This window comes from Cetorhinus maximus, chromosome 6 (assembly GCF_964194155.1).
Source record: "Cetorhinus maximus chromosome 6, sCetMax3.hap1.1, whole genome shotgun sequence".
In the NCBI taxonomy this organism is placed as follows: Eukaryota; Metazoa; Chordata; class Chondrichthyes; order Lamniformes; family Cetorhinidae; genus Cetorhinus; species Cetorhinus maximus.
In genome coordinates, this window is record NC_135884.1 from 58334625 (window position 1) to 58354923 (window position 20299).

The 20299-nt window shown below is 43.6% G+C and overlaps 1 long non-coding RNA gene across 2 annotated transcripts in view; it reads left to right on the forward strand.

Moving 5' to 3' along the window:
• Positions 1-1000: 1000 nt before the first annotated feature.
• Positions 1001-20299, forward strand: part of LOC144681776 (uncharacterized) — a 45564-nt gene continuing 26265 nt past the window's right edge. For both annotated transcript variants that reach the window (XR_013576852.1, XR_013576851.1), the window contains exon 1: positions 1001-1182. This is a non-coding gene — a long non-coding RNA (uncharacterized LOC144681776). The remainder of the gene's footprint in view (positions 1183-20299) is intronic.

Sequence of the window (20299 nt, forward strand, 5' to 3'; positions counted from 1 at the left end):
GTTATCTGCTGCGACACTGGGCGAAGGTTAAACTGCTTAATAGCGCTGATTCTCCATATTTATTAAAGCAAGCCAGAATTGCAGACCTCTCCAGAACCTTCAAGTTCATTTACGTGAAGGGGTATAGCTGAGAATTGCTGCCATTTTGAACTGCATAACGTGGTTCATAAACTCAGACATTTGAATGTCCCATAAATTCAGGATAGGTCCTTCAAAGGCAACTCTGAGCCCAATTACTAAGTTAACCAGTATCTTCATTCTTAGTTTGCTCTTACTCTGCTTTTGTTTAGATTTTGCATTGAGTTTTGCATCAAACCTTAGATCAATTCAAGATTCTGAAACTGAGTTCCCAAGTCCCTTAATTTACTCTTTTTAATTTGGGAGTGTTTTCCTTACTCCATATGACTGCTGGAAGCTATCTACATTTCCGTACTGCGTCATTGTTTGTCTTCCACTTTGATTGCTGGGGGGGGTTAAACAGACCTTCTAAGCTTTTTATCTGGGTTTATAAATCTGAAAAGCCTTCTTAAAGGTGTTTGAAGTATAATGCCATTCTGTTATTAATGCTTCCTAGGAAGTATTCTCACACTCTAATGCCTTGTTTAATAACATTCCTTGTTTTCAATTCAAGCAAGGAGAGAGGCAAAAAAACCCAAGTCAATCTGAATAGAGCTTCCTTCACTTGAGTCCAAAAATATGTGAACAGCCTTTTTCTTTAAAACATGGAACAAAAGTACAGGCCACGAACAAATAACAGCAAAACAAAAGAGATAAATGGAAGTGCCAATCTCCATGGCAACCCTCTGTGTGCTACCTTTTTTTTCAGTGGGCTGTAGGTTGCCAGCAATCAGAGGAATTTGGGACAATTATTTACACTGCATGTGACGGATGTTTGGACTCACTGAAGTGGGATTTATGGTATCAAATGAAATCAATGTCAAGGTTGGTCTTGTTCAAATTTTTTGTCTTTTTTTTTCCTTTCTGGCACTGAGCAGTGGATGAGAGGAAGAGAGAAAATGCAATTCTGCAAACAGGCAACCAACACTGTCCAAAAGTCTTCCTGATCCTTTTCGAAAAGAGCAAGATTATGTTGATGTGCAGTAAGTTTACAGTGAACTCAGTGGAGAGGTCAAGATATCAGCAATTCTTAAAATGACCTGGGTGAATCTGTACATTCCCAAGGTAAGGGACGTCAATACTGAGAACGAGAAGGATTTCCCACTATTGCATGTGCTATCAGCATCAAGTTCACGCCTTGAGTACAGCCTTGGCTTAATTCAGGCTAAAGAACATTTCACACAACCACCGCAATATGCCGCAACCTCATAATAACACACCACTGCGGTGTTTACATTTTATTCACCAACTCTGACTGAGTGCCAATTTTATGTTAATTCATGCAGAATTATGGGTTGTTTCTTCCTGTAAGTCACTCTTCACTCAAGTGGGCACTACAGCCACCCTGAGAGTGTGTAATGACTGGAAACATTGAAAATGTTATAAGAGAAACAATATTGTAAGATGCTACAACATTCTGATGTAAGGGGTATAAGCAATCGCATTTTTGAGAACACCTGAGGGCATTTTAAGTGGAATCTCTGAAACAATTGATGGCTGCAGACACCTGTCTAAGAATGAAAGGGGAAGTGTAAGAGTAGGCTTGGAGTAAGGGTATTCACAATGGGACCAGGGAGCCAATTATAGGCACTTTTAGATTACAGAAGAGCAAATGCTAGGATACATTTTTAAAACATCAAAATACATTTCTGAGCCTTCTGAAAAGCTTTCAAAAAAAGACACCAAGCAGGATTGTTATCCATGCTAGTCGATGTATGTTTGGCCCAAACGGAGGGAAATGAATGAGGATAAAAACACTTGTTCTCATTTTTACTCTTATCTGACTGAAGCAATGTGAAACCGAAAAACAGCAACACTGTGCACTGAAAGTCAGCTCAGATAATGAAGTGAAATGAGAGCCCATTTATATTACAGAACCATTTCCACGTAAAATCATGGAAAGTGACAACTGCATTTGATGCTTACATTACATGAATTTAATAATTACATATAAATTGGGCGGAATGTAGCCTGATCTGTAAGAAATAAATTATTCATAACTACATAAGTAAGAGCATCTGATTCTATTTGCGCCTATACTCTACAGGCATTCATCTCTACATTAGCTTCATTCCTGTGTCCCATCTCAAGATCATCCCCTTGACAGGTCAAGTTCGATCTCAACATCATCCCTTGATACCTTGGTACAGAATTTTCCCTCTCTAATGTATTCTGTGTGCCAGGTTCATTAAGTGCAGAAAATTGAAATGGAGGCGTGTTATGCCAGATCTCAAACAAGGGAGAGCAATTAAATTCAATGGGAGTGAGTTTCTCCTGCTTTGCCACTGTAACTCTGATGGAAACTCCATTGACATGTGTAAATAGTCATCATATTTCATATGTTACTTTGCTGAGCCTATAGCTGCTGGGCTTATTTTTACACACTTTTGAAAAATGGTGTAACCTTTGCAAATCCCCAGTCCTCTGGAACCCTAACCTTAAGTCTAAAGGAGATTGGAAAGTCATGGCCAGTGCCTCTGCAATTTTTACTCTCACTTCTCTTAGTATCCTTGGATGCATCTCATCCATTCATGGTGCTTTATGAACTTTAAGTACAGGCATCCTATCCAATATCTCTTCCTTACCAATTTTAAATTCTGAAGCATCTAAAATACCTGCTCTTTCGCCATGTCCTGGGCAGCACCTTTCTTCCTTGGGAAAGATAGATGGAAAGTATTAATTTAGTACCTCAGCCATACCCCCTGCCTCCATGCATAACCTTTTTTGTTATTGGAACCTTTTTAGTCCCAATTCTGCCCCACTCCTCCTTTACCACCCTTTTACTATTTATATGCCGAGAGAAGACTTTTGGATTCCATTTTATGTTAGCTGTCAGTCTCTTCTCATACTCTCTCTTTGCTTCTCTTATTTGCTTTTTCAATTCCCCTCTGAACTTTCTACATTCAACCTTGCTTTCAGTGGTATTAGCCACCTGACATCTGTCATAAGCACACCTTAACTGCTTCATCTTAATCTCTAACTCTTTCGTCATCAAGGGGGCTCCAGATATCGTTCCCCTTCACGGGAATATGCTTGGACTGTACCCAGATTATCTCTTCTTTGAAGGCAGTCCGTTGCTTAGTTACAGTTTTGCTCGCCAACCTTTGATTCCCATTTGTCTGGGCCGGATCCATTCTTACCCCAGTGAAGTTGGCTTTCCCAGAGTTAATTATTCTTACTCTGGATTATTCCTTGTCCTTTTCCACAGCCAGTCTAAACCTTATGATACAATGATCACTGTCCACTAAATGTTCCTCTTCGGACACTTGATCCACTTGGCCCACTTCATTCTCAAGAATCAGGTGCAGCAGTGCCACCTTTCTGGTTGGACAGGAAACATACTGCTGTAGAAAATTCTCCTGAGCACAATTGAGGAACTCTTTCCCCTCTCTTCCCTTGACATTATTACCATCCCAGGCTATATTTGAATAATTAAAGTCCCCAATATAAATATAATAATTCTTGCAATTCTCTGTAATTTTCCTACAAATTTGTTCCTCTACTTCTTTCCCACTAATTGTTGGCCTATAGACTACACCAAATAGATTCTGTCCTTGACCCCTCTGGGTCATCCTCCCTCTTCAGCACTGCAATGTTCTCCTTAGTTAATACTGCCACCCCTTCTCTTTCCCTTCCCTATCTTTCCTGAACACCTTGTATCCAGGAATATCTAATACCCAGGCCTGAACTTCTTTGAGCCCCCGTTATTGCCAGAACATCATGTTTTCATGTGGCTATCATCGCCTTCAAGTCACCAGTCTTATTTACCATACTCTGTGCATTCACATGCATGCACAATAGCCATAATTTAGACTTTATTACCTTTCCTATTAAGCTGAGCTCACCTAATACCTTACTATTTCCTACGTTAATGCTATATTCCTCTCTGAATATTCCGCATACCTTGGTATTCCTCTCTAATATTACCAGCTGGCTCCTACACCCCTGTCAAGTTAGTTTAAACCCTCCCCAATAGCCTTGGCAAATTCCCCCCAGGGAAATTGGTTCCAGCGTTGTTTCAGTGCAATGTGTCTGGCCTGTACAGGTCCCAACTCCTCCAGAACTGATCCTAGTGTCCCAGGAATCTAAAGCTATCCTTTCTGCAACATCTTTCCAGCCATACCTTCATTTGCTTTATCCTCCTATTTCTGTAATTTGGAGTTTGCTACTTTTGAAGTCCTGCTTGTTAATTTCCTACCTCGTTCCCTAAATTCTGACTGCAGGACCACAACCACTGAATGTACACCTTCATCCCTCAGAGTGCTCTGTAGCCAGTGACATCCTTGAACCTGGCACCAGGAAAGTAACATACCATCTAGATTCACGTCTGTGGTCACAGAAACACATGTCTGTTCTTCTATATATTGAATCACCTATCACTATGCTATTCTAGTTTTCCTCATGCCACCCTGTACAGTTAAGCCATCCATGGTGTCATGGACTTGGCTCTGGCTGCACTCCTCAGATGAATCATCACTCTCATCAGAACTGAATACTAGTTGGAGAGTGAGATGCACTCAGGGGACTCCTAAGCCACCTGCTTGTTTCGTTTTGACTGCCTTGTGGTCACCCATTCCCTCTCTCCCTACATACTCTTAAGCTGCAGGATGACCACATCTATAAACATGCTCTCAATCTCTCTAATGCACTGCAGTGAATCCAGCTGCTGCTCAAGCTCCAAAACCCGGAGTTCAAGTTCCTGCAGCTGATAATACTTTCTGCACATATCGTTATCCAGGACAAGGGAAGCGTCCTGGAATTCCTACATGGAACAGGATATGCACTCCAGAAGCAGAATTTTTACCTTGGCAGGTGCCCAACCTGCTCGAGCATAAAATGACTCATGTTGATGTCCAGCGAGTGTCTGACATCAACGCGCAGCCACGCGATATTTCGGTCGGCAGGCACGTGCCAGAGTCAGCAGCATGCCCGCCTACAATTAAAAGGCCTATTAAGGCCATTAGTAAGGTCATTGAAACATATTTTTCGCTGACTGTCCAACCTTACGGTTGGCGGGCAGGCAAAAGGGCCAAGCAGCCTTTACATTATTTTGAAAACCTCATCCACAGCAGGGGCAAGGTTTCCAACATCAAATAAAAATAAAATATTTTTTTTAAATTTCATTTATAACATGTCCCTACTCATGTGACAGTCACATGAGGAGACATGTTTTATAACAATTTTTAAATGTTCACTTATAATTTTTAAAACTGTTCATCTCCCTGAGGCAGCTCTGTGTCTCAGGGAGATTTTCAAGTGCATGCTTGCCCTCGTTCCCCCACCCGCACTGGCAGCACTGAGCGCTGCTGCTCATGTTTCATGCTGGGTGGGCCTTAATTGGCCCACCAGCATGAAATCGCGGTCCAGCCCCGATCGCAGACAGCGGTCAGCTTCCCGGCCGCTCCTGCCTGCCCCCGCCAAGCCTGCCCAACAAGGGCAAAATTCTGCCCCGGGGTCAGGCCTGCCCTCTATCCATTAGATATTAAAACTTACTACATCGAAAAATAAAAATCCACTGTTCAATTCTTATTGGCTGCCATTCCTTAAATAGAGGGAAGTTAATCAAAATGTTTAACTTAACCCCTATCATCTGAAAGAAAATTGAATTTTTAAATTTCCAAGCTCCTTAGACTAACTTTTAACTTTGGAGAAGGGGAAACAAAGCCACAATACTCACCAGCCAATCAACTCACAGCCTTCCTGTAATGTCAGTTTTTTTTTCCCTCGTTTCCCAGCTTATTTCACTCCGCTCCCATACTGCTTCACGGTGATCCCGGTCTGCTTCACAGTGATCCCGTTCTGCTTCACAGTGATGCTAACCAATGTAAATGCAAGTCTTTCTTCCTTCCTTCATCACCATTCACTCAAAATAGATAAACCAGCAGAACTCAGAAAAACATTCAAGTTTGGCTTATACAAAGTCAAGCAGCATTAATAGCATCTCAGCTGACTTACGCTTGGGGTGAGGGGAGTGGGGAAGAAAATTAGCCCCTTCTTGCCTTGCCTGTGTTACATCCCATGAGAGCCTATGTTCGATCTTAGGGCATGGTCCACTTAGCAAAGTATTTACTAGAGGCGTATAGGGAAGGGAAACAGATAAACATAGTTTTCACATGGTACATATGCATTTAAGTTGTCCGATAATGGCTTTCGCATCATTTTATCATACGCAGAGCTCCAAAACAATTTCCTATGAATTTCAAAAGCAGTGTCAAGAGCTCGGATGCCTCAGTTATAAATTCACTGCCTAGTACAGAGCTGAACTAGTTAGTTAACTGATCTCAGCCAGAGCAACATTAAAGGTGTAATAATTAGTCTCAGGGCCCCAAGGGTAGAGAGGGAGAGGTGGGTGGAAATCAGCCAGAGCTCCAGCTTCTGGTTGGTAGCTGTTGATCCCTTTAGCCCCTCAAGGTAAGTCCATTTTTTTTGTCCTCTTCAATAAAAGACTGTTACAACTATGAGGGGCTGAATTTTATGTGCCCCTGGCGGGCATGTTTCCTACAGGGGGCAGGGGGATGGGTATGTAAAATGGGGTTGGCACCCATTCCACCACCTTCACGCCCACCCAGGAGCTCATCCCCATAATACGGACGGGCAGGTGCCGAAATCGGCTGCCCGCCTGTCATATTAAAATAAGCAATTAAGGGTCAATTAAGCTAATCAAGCCTATTGACCATAATAAAATGCTGCCCGCCCGCCAACATACATTTGACATGGAGAGCAGGGCGGGAGCAAGAAACACAATTTTTAACCATGTTTAGGGTGGGAAGGAAAGGGGGAATCGCTCTTCGGGTGTTGCCTTTTGCAGTTTGTGGGGCAGACCCCTTAGTCTGAACCCCCCGCTTCCTTCCTACCTGCCCCCTCTCTTAAACTCACCCCTTCCCCACCACTGCCACTGTCCCTAATGATCCTAAACCCTCCCGGCTCAAGACCCTGGACTTGCCCACTCCAGAGATCCTAGGCCTGGGGCTCCACTCCAAACATGCAGTCCCGGCAGCTGCCTCTGACGCCGTCCTGCCGTCGCTGGGACTGAGGTAGCTGCTGGCCAGTTGGATTGGCCGGCAGCACCAGAGGGCGGGTCAGTGGGGCGGAAGTCCCACTCGGCCCTCGATAATGAGCTCTGTGGCGCTTTATTGCTTTAGGGTTGGTTGACATGGAGCATATCCGTTCCACGCCAACATGGTTTCCGAGTGGGGGGCGTGGGGTGGTGTGCTGCCCACCCCTCGCCCCCCCATAAAATTCCACCCGAGGTTTTTAAGATTATGATGTTTTGAGACAATAGCCAGGGTTTTCCTGCCCCATTGTGGTGGGACCCACCGTGGTGGATGCGGAGGTCCAGCCAAAAGTTCATTCACTTTCCGAGGGACTGGGCGATCCCAGCAGCAGTCGGGGCCACAAAATCCCACCCTATGTCTTTAAGGTAAAATGAAGGAGTCAAGGTGCTGAAGTCTGCCTGACAAGGGTCTGGGTGATGGGGCTGCTAAAGATTAAAGGAATGCCTAGATTGTTGTACTGGGAAAAAGATGCAAGGTACTCATACTTGCAGGCAATGGTGAAGGCACCTGTGATGTTGGTGGACAGAGTGTGAGTCTCTAAGTTCCAGGTAAGTGTTGAGAATGTCAGGTTGTAAACCATTGTGCCTTAAATGTCCATTTAGTTCCAAGATGAAGGAGAGTTGGACTTTCAAAGTTAGCTAATTTGCATCTCTACCTGAATGCTAGGTCCATGTGATGCACGGTGCCATGGTGATAGGCATTGAGTTGGGAAGGCTGCAGAGGAAGCCATTGAGATATTGGGTCACATGCTTTCCTAAAATATCACTGAATATCACAGCCAGGTTAGTCTGCCTGGGTCCGCGAGAGAGAGTGAGCAGGTAGAGACCGAAAGTCTCTATTGTTCATTGTGCTGGAATGTGGGTGGAAGCTCATGCTCAGATTGAAAAGACCAAATTGTGAGGAGTTAAAATGAGGCTGGAAGATTTGCTTAGCTTGTGCTTGAGGGGGGATCTCCATTAATACTCTCACCATGAAGGACAATTCTGGGGTTAGATGTTACCCGGCTGAGAAAGGGAAAGAGCAGAGATATGATTCAATTTGGACTGATTCTGGGGGATTTGAATATCTACTTAAAGGACAATAGAACATATACTTGTGATGCCAGTTGTGCTAAAAAATAAGGAAGGGGTATTCCATTCTGTGCTTTAAAGTATAAGTTGTCGACAAAGAGAGTGTTTAGTCAATAGATCATTTAGTCTTTTGTTACAGTAAATGTCTTAAATGCGAAATCTTATTGTATCATTCTTTCAGCTGTTAACTGGAAGTTCAGCTTTCTTTTTAAACATTTTCGATCTCTATGGGGATTGTAACTAGACTCAACAAAAACTATTAACCTCAGAACAATTTACAAACAACAATTTAACAACGAACACTAAAACATTGCAAAGAACTGCTTTCTTCAAAATGAATAGAAAATCATAAAAAGAACTGCCAGACGTCCCTGGGGAGTGAACTTTATAAGGAATGAAAGCAAAATACTGTGGATGATGGAAATCTGAGACAAAAATAAAAATTGCTGTAAAAACTCAGCAGGTCTGACAGCATCTGTGGAGAGAAAGACAGAGTTAACGTTTCGGGTCCGTAAGACTCTTCTTCAGAACTAAAGAGGGGTAAAAATGTGGTGAAATATATACTGTTTAAGCGGGGTGGGACAGGTGAAGCTGGATAGAAGGCCAGATAGGTGGAGGCAAAGGAGAGATTGCAAAAGGTGTCATAAACAAAAGGTCGAAGGGGTATTGATGATGATGATACTGGTTGAAGGAGGTGCTAATGGTGACATTAAGAGTAGAAAACAGAGTGAGCAAGTGACAGATGGTCCTGGTGGGGTGGGGGGAGGGGATGGCGTGGGAAAAAAGATCGAAATAGGCTAAAAGGTGGGGATAAAACAATGAATGGCAATACATTTTTTAAAATAATAATAATAGAAATAGGTGGGAAAAAATATATATGTAAAAATTAAAAAATAAATATTTGAAAAAAGGGAATCAAAAAGGGGTGAGGCTACAGGAGAAAGTTCATGATCTGAAGTTGTTGAACTCAATGTTAAGTCCGGAAGGCTGTAAAGTGCCTAATCAGAAGATGAGGTGCTGTTCCTCCAGTTTACGTTGAGCTTCACTGGAACATTGCAGCAGGCCAAGGACAGGCATGTGGGCATGAGAGCAGGGTGGCGTGTTGAAATGGCAAGGGATAGGAAGGTCTGGGTCATGCTTGTGGACAGACCAAAGGTGTTCCACAAAGCAGTCACCCAGTCTGCGTTTGGTCTCTCCAATGTAGAGGAAACCGCATTGGGAGCAGCAAATACAGTAGACCAAATTGAGGGAAGTACAAGTATAGCGCTGCTTCACTTGAAAGGAGTGTTTGGACCTTGGACGGTGAGGAAGGGGGGAAGTAAAGGGGCAGGTGTTGCACCTTCTGCAATCACATGGGAAGGTGTCGTGGGAGGGGGTTGAGGTGTTGGGGGTGATGGAGGAGTGAACCAGTGTGTCCCAGAGGGAATGGTCCCTACGGAATGCCGACAGAGGGGTGAAGGGAAGATGTGTTCAGTGGTGGCATCATGCTGGAGTTGGCGGAAATGACGGAGGATGATCCTTTGAATGCGGAGGCTAGTGGGGTCAAAAGTGAAGACAAAGGGGACCCTATCATGGTTCTCTCAGGTCCAACCCTAACTTAGTTATCAAACCTGCCGACAAGGGTGGTGCTGTTGTTGTCTGGCGTACTGACCTCTACCTTGCAGAGGCTGAGCGCCAACTCGCAGACACTACCTCTCCTGGACCATGACCCCACCTCTGAACATCAAGCCATTGTTTCCAAGACTGTCACTGACCTCATCTCCTCTGGAGATCTTCCCTCCAAAGCTTCCAACCTCAAAGTCTTCCAACATCGGACAGCTCGCCTTTACCTCCTCCCCAAAATCTATTAACAGGGCTAGTCTGGTAGAACGATCATGTCAGCCTGTTCCTGCCCCACGGAACTCATTTCTTCCTATCTTGACTCCGTTCTCTCTCCCCTTGTCCAGTCTCTTCCCACTTACATCTGCGAATCCTCTGATGCCCTATGCCATATCAATAATTCCCAGTTCCCTGGCCTTAACCGCCTCCTCTTCACCATAGACGTCCAATTCCTCTACACCTCCATCCCCCACCAGGATGGTCTGAGGGCTCTCTGCTTCTTCCTTGAACAGAGGTCCAAACAATTTCCATCCACCGCCACTCTCCTCCGTCTGCCTAAACTTGTTCTCTCGCTTAACAATTTCTCCTTAAACTCGTCTCACTTCCTCCAAATAGAAGGTGTGGCTATGGGTACCCACATGGGCCCCAATTATGCCTGTCTCTTTATGAGGTATGTGGAACATTCCTTGTCCAAGTCCCACACAGGCCCCCTCCCACAACTCTTTCTCCAGTACATCGATGACTGTTTCGGTGCAGCTTCATGCTCTCGTCTGGACTTGGAAAAATTTATTAATTTTGCTTCCAATTTCCACCCCTCCATCACTTTCACATGGTCCATCACTGACACTTCCCTTCCCTTCCTTGCCTTCTCTGTCTCTATATCTGGTGATAGACTGTCCACCAATATTTATTACAAGCCCACCAACTCCCAAAGCTACCTCGACTACAACTCCTCACACCCTGCTTCCTGTAAGGATTCCATCCCATTCTCTCAGTTCCTTCGCCCCCGTCGCATCTGTTCCAGTGATGCCACTTTCTAAAACAGCACTTCTGACATGTCTTCCTTCTTCCTTAAACGAAGTTTCCCACAGGGACAGGGCCCTCAACCATGTCCGACCCATCTCCTGCGCCTCTGCCCTCACACCTTCCTCTCCCTCCCAGAACCATGAAAGAGTCCCCCTTGCCCTCACTTTTCACCCCACCAGCCTCTGCATTCAAAGCATCATCCTCCACTATTTCCATCAACTCCAGCATGATGCCACCACTGAACACATCTTTCCTTCACCCCCCCCATCGGCATTCCGTAGGGACAGTTCCCATCCGGGACACCCTGGTTCACTCCTCCATTACCCCCTACACCTCAACCCCCTCCCGTGGCTCCTTCCCATGCAATCGCAGAAGGTGCAATACCTGCCCCATTACTTCCCCCCTCCTCACCATCCAAGGGCCCCTACACTCCTTTCAAGTCAAGCAGCGCTGCACTTGCACTTCCCTCAATTTGGACTACTGTATTTGCTGCTCCCAGTGCGGTCTCCTCTACATTGGAGAGACCAAATGCAGACTGCGTGACCACTTTGTGGAACACCTTCAGTCTGTCCGCAAGCATGACCCAGGCCTTCCTATCCCTTGCCATTTCAACACACCACCCTGCTCTCATGCCCACATGCCTGTCCTTGGCCTGCTGCAATGTTCCAATGAAGCTCAACGCAAACTGGAGGAACAGCACATCATCTTCCAATTAGGCACTTTACAGCCTTCTAGACTTAACATTGAGTTCAACAACTTCAGATCATGAACTCTCTCCTCTATCCTCGCCCCTATTTGATCCCCTTTTTATCAAATATTTATTTTTTAATTTTTATATATATATTTTTTTTTCCCCACCTATTTCTATTATTATTATTTTTTGATATTTATTTCCATTCATTGTTTTATCCCCACCTTTTAGCCTATTTCGATCTTTATTCCCATACCGTCCCCTCCCCCCACCCCCACTAGGGCCATCTCTCACTTGCTCATACTGCTTTCTACTGTTAATGTCACCATTAGCACCTCCTTTAACCAGTATCATCACCATCAACACCCCTTCGATCTTTAGTTTATGACACCTTTTGCAATCTCTCCTTTGCCTCCACCTATCACTGGCCTTCTACCCAGCTTCAACTGTCCCACCCCCCTTAAACAGTATATATTTCACCACATTTTTATTTCTCTTTAGTTCTGAAGAAGTCATATAGACTCAAAATGTTAACTCTGTCTTTCTCTCCACAGATGCTGTCAGACCTGCTGAGTTTTTCCAGCAATTTTTGTTGTAAGGAATGAGGTGTCTACCATATGCATAAGTTCTCATAAGAAGGATTTTTTTGAAAGTTTTTTTCTCAAAATCCCTTTGACGCACATGCTGCGGAACTAAAACCATTGTGTATGTCTGGAAGAGCTAAACAGAAAGCATTATAGAAACCTTGTTTGTTTTGCACAGATTAAATGAAAAAATTCTTCAGCCCTTGAGGGGATTAAGGTGAGCTGTGCCAGGAAAGCTCTGAAATCCCCTAATGCCAGTGCATTCAGAGTGAGCCAGGATAATGAAAGGCTCCAATGATAATGAATCAGTCTAATTTCTGTTTGGTATGTTTGTAGGCGATTGCAATTTAATGAGGGGGAACTCACTGTAAACACATACAGCAGGTGCACATTTACATGAACAGACACTAATCAGTCTGCATGAATTTCCCCTCCCCCTCACCATGTGCTTGATTACACTGTGAATGTCTTCACCAGTACCAATACAAGGGTGTTTGTGCTCAGTGTCTACTATGTCGGCATGGCAGACTTTAAGACTATGTCAAAAGAAATACATTTTTTTGTGTAATAAAGATTAGGCTCACAATAATGGATTGATGACAATAAAGTGGATTAAATTGATGCTGCCTACCATAAAATAATTTCCAAAAGAACTTCCGTGATGGATGCTGGTGCTGGGCAATGGAACTCTTTTTTTCCCCCCAACTTTGTTACCCAGCGTAAGCATCAAACGTTCCCAACCTCCTCCCAAAAAGTTCCATTGCCCCAGCCTTGGAAAGACATCAATATGAGCCTTGGTGCTCCTCACATTTTGGGTTGCCAACCCTTGAAGATTGAACTGCAGTCTCCAGAAATCAAAGATGAATTTCCCCAAATTTCTCAAAGCAACTAAGGGAAAAATAATCACTGAGGCATTAAAAAAGTGTTGTTTTTTTAAATTTTTTTTGAACACTTTGCTTATTCATTTTCAAAATATTAGATATGGGGGAGAAAGTCTGTTTGTCTGAGACTCAAAAAGCATCAAATCAGGGAACAAAGCAAGTAGGTGTGGAAGACAGTGCGCCGTGAGGATGGACATGATGTGTGGGGCGGCTGGAGGCAGCAGGTGATAGCGAGTCAGTTATCTGTTTTACATGTCTCTCGATTTTCCCTGATTAAACTGAAACTTTAAAAAAATCAAGAAAGATGATGGGCTGCTAATACATCATCGTCATCCATTTTATACTATTACACAAAGTCAAGATTTACCCTATTGATTGCTAAATGAAAAAACGTCTGCAGATCCTACATAGCAACAGCGGTTGTCATTTAAAAAAAATCCACTGATTGTAAAATGTGTTGTCATCTAAAGGCTGGTAAAGATGCTATATAAATCAAACATTTTTTTTCCCTTTCTTAACCTATTTTTATTTTCACGTGTCGAGATGAGCATAACATATTGCCATTGTAATGAAATAATTTTTGTGCTGCAAGGACCAACAAAATGACAAAGTTGAATGGTGAGAACGTGGAGATGGGTAGATAATCTGTAGTTTCATCTGATCCCCTTTTAGCATCATAGAGCAAGTTATTTCCTCAGGATTTCAAACAGCAGAGGCCATGTTAGAAGTGAACTATATATAGCCTGTGAAGGATTAGGCTTGAGAGGCTGAATGGCTTTTTCTCAATCCATCCTTTCTTAAATTCTTATGTGTATGTTACAGAGAATTAGCACTGTCATTTATGCAGCAAATCGTTCGCACCATTTTACCAAATGGTGTATGCAGTTCTTGCATAGGCTGTTACTCTGTGTAAACGCATATAAGAAAGTATGAACCACCTCAAAGATGCTTTGACAGTGCAACATGCTAACAATGGTTGGCAGTAAAGTAGAGATGCTAAGCACATTTCAATTTGTGGCCATTACTTGAAGGCAATCTAAGAAGTATGCTTGTAGATTGTCCCAAATTACACACAGCTAGGTTAATGACCCATTTTGTTATTGTCAGAGATAAGTGTTCGTTGTGTCGTGTGCTGAAACAACTGATGGGAGAAAGATTGAAAATAATGACGGTTTACGGAAGGGAGTGACAATTAAGAGTAAATCTGCCTTGGATGAGCACTAATTAATTCAGCTGCCAGTTTACCACTAGAATTAGGCTCCAGAGATAAAATACAGCAATCTGAAACCCCCTCCCCCAACACCAATGGACATAGAAGCTTGGAACTTGCTGAAATTATGACTCCTTTCTCTTTTTCCTCTCTTCTGCTTTTAGATTAACTTCTCCATTGGTCAACTCCTTGGAGCTCTTTGCTTGTGTTTCAATTCTGTTAATTTACCAAGATCCATTTTTTGATGATGTAACTCAGAATTTTGCCTACATTTTTGTTGTGGTGGGGACTCCATATAAGAACGTAAGAACATAAGAACTAGGAGCAGGAGTAGGCAATTCAGTGCCTCAAGCCTGCCCCACCATTCAATACGATCATGGCTGATCTCATTTCGGCCTCAACTCCAATTTCCCGTGCTCTCCCCATAACCTTTCAATCCGTTACTAATTTAAAATCTGTCTATCTCCTCCTTAAATTTATTCAGCATCCCGGCATCCACTGCACTCTGAGATAGTGAATTCCACAGATTCACAACTCTTTGAGAAAAGTAATTCCTCCTCATCTCTGATTCAAATCTACCACCCCTTAGCCTAAAACTATGGCCTCTCATTCTAGAATGCCCCAGAAGGAGAAACATCCGCTCCACATCTACTTTGTCTATCCCCTTTAGCATCTTATATACCTCAATTAGATCTCCTCTCATTCTTCTAAACTCTAGCGAGTATAGGCCTAAACTGCTCAACCCCTCCTCATAAGACAAGCCCCGCATCTCTGGAATCAATCTAATGAACCTCCTCTGAACCACCTCCAATGCAACTACATCCTTCCTCAAGTAAGGGGACCAAAACTGTGCACAGTGCTCCAGGCGCGGTCTCACCAATGCCTTGTACATATGCAACAACACTTTCCTATTTTTATACTCTATTCCTTTAGCAATGAATGCCAAAATTCCATTTGCCTTCCTTATTACCTGCTGTACCTGCATACTAGCTTTGAGATTGAGATTTCCTAGCCAGAGAAGCTCTGATGCTTTCAGTTCGCTGCAGATGAGCCCAGCTCCAGTGCAACAAATGGCAGTGTCGGGGTTTTGATCGGGGCTCTGAAGAATTTCTCAGCACAATGCGAAACACAACAAAGAAACTGGGAACCATGCAAAAATGTGACAGGTAATACAGTCAACAAATAAACTGTCAGTAAGTAAGGATCAAAGCAAAACACAACATTAAATAGGTAACCCCAGGGTACCAGATCAAAACGAAGCCAGGTACTAAAGCAGAAATCTTCCGAAGCCTTAAGTAATTAATGTTGATGCAGCAAATGAAAGTTCAACAAGTTGGAAGAACAACACCTTGTCTTCCAATTAGGCACTTTCAGGCCGTTTGGACTCAACATTGAGTTCAACAACTTCAGACCTTGAACTCTGACCTCCATTTTGATTTTTTGTTTTTGCCAAGTGCCAGTTTGTATCTTGTTATTGCTTTCAAATTGAGCTGACCTTCATTCTGCTATTGACACCTACTCTGGACCTATGTTTTGTTTCTTTTCTACAACATTACCACTCACTTTGCCTTTTGTTTCATGACATCTTTGGTATTTAACCTCGCCCGTCTTCAAATTCATCCTTGACCTTACCTTTTGCTCCACTCAACCATCCCCGTTTTATCAACAACACAGAGCCCATCACATTTCTATCTCTCTTCAGTTCCGAAGAAGAGTAACATCAGACATGAAACATTAACTCTGTTTCTCTCTCCACAGATGCTGCCAGGCCTGCTGAGTTTTTCCAGGGATTTCTGTTTTTATTTCAACAAATCACAAACTGGCCTGCAATAGTAAACATATACCAGAAGTGGCAAAAAGGATATTGAAGGATTGTTTTAATACTATGAAGGATAAGCAGACACACCAAATGTTTTTAATTGTTTCTTACAGTTAGTTCATCTACCAACATTACTGAAATTTAAACAGAAAAGCATCTTGGCATTATATCAGGCTTCTAGGATATCTGGAAATGACAAATTATTACATTTTTCTCCAGATCTGCTTGCTAAATACAACGATTGCTTGACTAATATAAAATCAAGACCAGAAACTGTCACATTTATATCAGTTTATCCAATAGGTAAGACTTAATCCAGTGTTCAAAATCAGCTCTTGTTGCATCTGACATATAACTACTTGTAAATTTTCAGATCATTCCGTTAGGTGCAAAGCTAAATGAGAGATTCCAGACCACTATGGTGGAAATTGGACTGAAGGTGAAAATTGCAGAGAAATAGCACTTCCCTCTGCAAAAGTTGCTCTTGGCCTTCAAACTGCTCGTGTCTAGAGAAGGATATGAATGTCACACACAGCGACATGCAGATCTATGACAGATGTGGCAAGAGCTATGTGTTGTAGAGCAAGCTGTCACGGCAATACCAGGCTGACTGTGAGAAAAGTATTCAGGCTCAAAGAACCTCCAGAGACATCACTGAATCAACACACGGGAGAGATTGTATAAATGTACTGAATGAGAAAGAGTTTCTTAATCCAGGGCACTCCAGACACGCAAATTTACTCCACTGGATAATAATTATGTCAATCAATAATATCTGTTTAAGTAACTTTTGCCTTCTATCATTAGTAAAATGACAATTGGTTACCATATGAGGTGTCAATAGAGTTATTGGTTTATAATTTTGTTGTTTGGCTTCCTCTTCGAAAGCTGGTCACTCACTCAGTAGCGTACTGTGTGTCCGAAGGAAGGGATTAGGTTTGTGTGAATGTGAATATAATTTGCATCAGTTATGAAAAATGGCTCCAGCAAGCTAATATGCACGCATGCCATCATCCATAGACATGAAAACTTCAGGTGGTTCCTTGGTAAGAAATTAAGATGAAGGGGTTAAAGATTCAACGTGCCTTTTAATCAATGTTCCCTGTAAAGTTTACAGATTTATCTATCATGCCATTCTTCTTGCTTAATATGGCATTTCCATTTTCTGTTGCCCAGATCAGTTTCACCAGGGGCAAGGTAAATGAGCTTGCTCTGCTGTCCTTCCAAGAAGTGTACATCACAGAAATATTTTATTTCTGCAGGCATAGATATAAATTGATTTGCTGTTGGAAGCGGCTGTGATTTTTGACTGACTGACCCCACACACTCCAGCAAAGTGGCTTTTCAATCATTAGCTACTGCTGGGGAAGTGACTGCCTCCAGCTAACCAGCTGAGACCAAGAACTTTAAAATGGCTGGTGTGGATGCCCAAGTTTTCATATTTTGTTTTATACGGTTGAGGTAGATACTGTAGACAGAAATAAAAACAGGCATCTGTGGAGAGAGAAATAGAGTTAACATTTCAGTTAATACCTTTCAACATTTCCCAGGGTTCCTGGGACTCGCCAGGTCAAACAAGGCAAGAGGACAATAGGGATTTATAGGGCTGAACAATTGACTGGCTAGAAAGCTTTTAAATTCTGAAGTATGACAGCTGCTTGTTTGCCCAAGTGAACGGCTTTTGCTTGCAGGGCTTGACTGTTTTGCTGATGATTTCCAAATACCTTGGAAGCTATTTCTGCTACCTTGAAGTTTTTGTGCCTTTGATTTGCACTACCCAGTGGTCAGCCTTCTTAGAAGCTCTGCCTTAGACCTCTGATGAGGAATGAGAGGTGCACCACCAGTAACACCACCAGCAGCAGGTGCAGCAACAGCCTTCTCCTCAACCACCTGCGACTTGGGGAGAAGAGATGAACACAGGGCTCCAGCTCACAGGAAGTGATATCCCAACACAGAGTACATAGGCAGAGGATTAGATTTGTGGACATGACTGAGCAGCAGTGACTCAGGAGGCTCAGAATTTCCCACCAGGTGGTTGCTGACAGCCTCCTGGAAGTAAACCTCCTGACAAGTGGACCAAGTGGGCACACCTTGCTAGTGGTCATCAAGGTCACCACAACCCTGAATTTCTTCACTCCTGTCTCCTTCCAGGGATCTGCTGGTGACATCTGCAGAATTTCACCATCTGCCACACATTAGCGCATTGATAACTGGTGCCATGCCTGCCATCGCCACCACTTCACTATTGATGGGATTAGACAGAATGAGAGAGCTCTTGGGTTTGATGCTTTGGCTAGATTTCCAGAGGTACAGGGGGCTCAAATTTTCAATTGCCTGTAGGGGCGAGGTTTGGAGTGGATATGCTTTAAAAATCATGCACTCGGGTAGGCTACCACTCTTCCAACATCTCCAGGGCACATTGGAATTTTTAAAGGCAGGGTGGAGGGGGGTTGGGGATCCAACAACTGACATGCCTCCAATTAACTCACAGTTAAAAACTAAATGAAGAGCTTGTTAACAGGCTGGTGAAGGACAGGATCAAATTTTCAATGTTAATAACAGGAAGAGTGAACAGTCTGGGGCATGTTCATGCATAGCTGCCTGGAGCACAGCGGGGAGCCATTATTAATTGTGGTTGCTGATGAAAAATCCTGTATAAAGAAGGAACAGTCAAACTGAGGTGCTTATTCAGGGACACAGAATTGCCGTCTCTTGAGCAGAGCAGCTTGAGTACCTGAGGAGTGAGCATCTGGACAGTTATGTGGACTGATATGATATGATGAGGCTGATGGCCCTCTGCTCTCTTGCCTGCTCCATTCCTCCAGGCAACAGCAAGCTCAGTCACGGCCTCCATTTGCTTCCGTCATGAGGTGCTAGCTCCAGACCGCTCCTGGCACCCCTAAATGGGAGCCGAATCCATCTGCAGGCTGATTAGGACCTTTCCGTTTAAAAATCTCGTCGCGCCAGTGATGCTAATATGGAAGGGGGCCAGGGCCCCGATATGAACCTGGCATTGGGTTCCTGATCCTGGATTGAAAATCTAACCTAGGGATTGCACAATGTGACAATCAAGGCACCCTCAGATCAACTAGCAGTATTTATCAATAGAAATCAGTTGGTATGCAACCACAGAAAGACCATCATGCATGTCTGTGCAATATACCCATTCCCTCATCCTGCACCAGTCAATTCTCCATAGGTCTTTGCATCTCCATGCAGAGTCAGCGAATGGCTCCTTGGAGACAAGGATTCCGCTTTTGGAACATGGCTTATAACACCTGCAACAAGCCTACCACTGATGAACAGGACTGATACAACCAAAACTACGTTAACACAACAGCGGTCTTGAGCAAGCCAATGGATTGCTGCAAATGCGATTCATGTGTCCAGACAGATCTGGGGACACACTTCAGTATGCACAAGCAGCGGGGCCCAGAGTGATAGGAGTCTGCTGTGCCTTGCACAACCTGGATAGAGGAAAATGATGACTGCGTTACCTCTTCAGTGGAGGAGGAGGAGAAGCCTGATGTGGCAAGGGCACCTGTAGTTACTCACTTAGCTGTCAGGATGCACAGTGGACTTGTTCAAGCATGCTTTGCCTAGTCTGAGGCAGTGCAGCCATCTGATATACCAATTCTGAGCTAAATGTGCCACTCACCCAGACCCCAGCACAAACAGTTCCACAGTCAACAATTCAACCCTCTCACTGACACCCATTGTTCATCTTCTACTCTATTCATTCCAACTACCTCAAGGTTGAAGGCCACTTGGCAGGCAGCAGGCAACAATTGGAAGTACAGGACAATGAAGCTTTGAAACAAAGTTTATGACTCGTAATTATTGAACAGGGAAGTGACAATTTTACACAGTGTTAAACATACAAGCGATTAGCTTTGTACAGCTACAAGCTTTTTCTTCCTTTTCCTATTACTCCTATGAGACACAGACACTGTGGCTTCAGCAGAGCTAGAAGCAGGTTGCTCATTCCTCTGCGCTGAATGCTCATTATGCCGGGGTCTTCAGGTACTGGAACTGTGAATGCCTCACCAAAGACTGCTCCACTTGCATCTATACAGGGGCAGACTTGACTATTGGGACAGGAGGCGGATTCGGGAAATGGGGTGGGGCAAAGTGTGAAGAGTGGAATTGAACATTTTAAGCAGTCTACTTCCATAAGCCTTTCCTCCATCCTCCATGTTCCTTCTTATGGCCCACCTGCACTTCCTTGCTAGCCAAGGCCTGGAGAA